This window comes from Pundamilia nyererei, unplaced genomic scaffold (genome assembly GCF_000239375.1).
Source record: "Pundamilia nyererei isolate P.nyererei 1_Seehausen unplaced genomic scaffold, PunNye1.0 scaffold00288, whole genome shotgun sequence".
NCBI classification, from domain to species: domain Eukaryota; kingdom Metazoa; phylum Chordata; class Actinopteri; order Cichliformes; family Cichlidae; genus Pundamilia; species Pundamilia nyererei.
This window is the reverse complement of record NW_005187689.1, coordinates 59542-62391: the sequence shown is the minus strand read 5'-3', so window position 1 is coordinate 62391 and position 2850 is coordinate 59542.

Sequence of the window (2850 nt, the reverse complement as noted above, 5' to 3'; positions counted from 1 at the left end):
TGCTCTGAGAAGCTTGACTTCATGTTTATCTCTGAGACGTGGCAACGGGAGAATGAAGTCTCACATCTTTTAGAGCTTTGTCTTACTGACTGTTCATTTGTCTGTGGACCTCGGATATCTGGACGAGGAGGTGGAACAGCTGTAATTTTTAAAAATACATTTTAATGCCAGATGATTTCTTCAAGCTGCTACAACTCTTTTGAGATGCTTATAGTAAAAATTGGAAGAGAACAGCCCATATACGGCATTTAAATTTATCGTCCACCTGGGTCTGCTGCAGCTTTTCTGTCAGACCTACAGGAATTTTTAACTTCCACTATTAAAATGGGCATGGTTATCATTGTTGGAGATTTCAACATTCATGTGCATGACTCAACGAACAGTACCACTAAGGAGTTACTGAGCATTATGGACTCTTTCAACTTTGTTCAGCATGTAGCAGAGGCTACTCATACGGCTGGGCACACTCTGGACTTGGTCTTCACCTATGGTGTTTCCCTTGAATTTAAATGAAGTTGTTTTTAGTGACCATAAGTCAGTCTCTTTTACTGTATCTGTTAATTCAGAATCAAGGTTCTATTAGGCGCAGGCGCTTTATTGACGACTCTATAATTTCTGAGTTTTCCTCTCTTTTTAATTTTAAAAGTTCCTCTAACGAGGTTGAGCTTCTAACTAATTATTTTAATGAACGCTGTCTTTGTCATGGTCTGACCAGCCCTGCTGGGCGACCTGATCATTTATGTTTGAGTTTATTTTGATGGAGCCGCAATTCCCCGGAGGCAGGTCCGCCGACCCAGAAGTAGCTCCATTTGGAGCTTCGGCACACCGCCAATTAATCAACATTCGCCAGCTGCCATGAATTATCCACCATCAGACCCTGATGTATTTAACGCGGTGACCAGGCTTCAGTCAGCGCTGGATCATTAGACTAAACTCGTTAGTAGTGTCTTGATCGTGTGCTCTTTCCAACTCGCTTTCGGATTGCTATTTACTCTTTTTTTTGTCTTTCGCACCAGGAGGTGGAGAGGAGAACACGGGAGCTGGGTGAATGGACCACGGGGGCCACGGCCAAGGGATTTCACTGGACTGTAATTGTTTCACTCTGTAAATAAATTCACTGTCTCATTGCAAGGAGATCTGCGCTCGATTCCGCTTCTTACACACACCACGACAGTCTTGCCATTCTAAATCAGGTTGCTCCTTTCAAAACCAGTTATTGCTCTGTTAGTTCACGCACACCATGGTTAAATAATCAGACTCGTGGTCTTCAACGCTCCTATCGAAAAGCAGAGCGTCTGTGGAAGTCCCCTGGTCTGATTGTCCATCATGAGCACTTTAAAGAACTACTTTACCTATATAATGAGTCAGTCAAAGAGGCCAGATCCTCTTACTTCAATAATCTTGTAAATCGTCATAAAAATAATTCAAGAATTTTATTTGATACCATCAAGAGTATTGTTTCTCCTCCAACCCAGCACGCTCGGTTACTTTCTGATGAAGATTGTAATACTTTCCTCAATTACTTTGTAAATAAGGTGATGGACTTGAGATCCAAAATTTCCTCAAGTGCCTCCCCTTATGAAGATACCCCTTGCTGTCTTGGATCATTTACCTCATTTTCTCCAATCACACTTAGTGACTTAATTATAGTTTTAGGTAAAATGAAATCCTCATCATGCTCTGTAGATATATTACCTTCCTCTGTCCTGTCCGGGTCTATCACCAGCATTGGTCCCACACTACTATCCATCATTAATAGTTCACCGAGGCAAGGCTGTGTCCCGTCCTATTTTAAACATGCTGAGGTAACCCCTCTGTTAAAAAAAACAGAATCTTGATCCTAGCTCCACTAGTAATTATCGACCTATTTCAAAATTGCCATTTTTAAGTAAATTACTTGAAAGAATTGTTGAAAATCAGTTCAGGTCTCTATTATGTAAATTACACATTCTTGACCCTTTTCAGTCTGGCTTTCAAAAGCAGCACTCTACAGAGACCGCTCTCTTAAGGGTCTATAATGATCTACTAATGGCATCTGATGCAGGGAACTGTTCTGTGATCATTTTGCTTGATCTTAGCGCAGCCTTTGACACCATCAACCACAAAATCCTACTTAACAGGCTCAAGGTTTTGGCTGGTATATCTGGCTCTGCCCTAGACTGGTTTTCTTCCTACTTATCAGATAGGACCTTTTCTGTTAGGACTGACAGGTTCACATCTGACATTGCTGCCCTGACCTGTGGTGTCCCACAGGGTTCAGTTTTTGGTCCATTATTATTTTCTTTTTATATGCTTCCTTTAGCTGGTATCATTTAATCTTTTAGCGACCTGTCTTATCATTTTTATGCTGATGACATTCAGCTCCATATGTCCTTTAAGCCTCATCAGCTGGATAGGCTGTCCACCCTAGTCCAGTGCTTAACCGAGGTTTCTGATTGGCTTTCAAGCAACTACCTCGTTCTAAATACTAACAAGATCGAGACCATGATCATAGCTCCTCCTGAGCTACATTCTAAAATCAGTCAGGTTCTTGCCTCTTTCTGTCCATCTGTCAAGTCAAATATTCGAAATCTTGGAGTAATATTTGACTCTTCTCTGGGCCTTGACTCTCATGTAAAATCTTTGTCTCGTTCCTGTTTCTATCATTTAAGAAACATATCTGCGACATATGGTTTCTTCAGCTGAACTGGAAAAACGCATTCATGCATTTGTGTCATCACGCTTAGATTACTGTAATTCCCTGTTTACTAGCTTGGATAAATCATCGCCCTCTCGCCTCCAGACAATACAAAACGCAGCAGCCAGACTACTAACTCGTTCTACCAAGCGTGTTCACATTACTCCCATCTT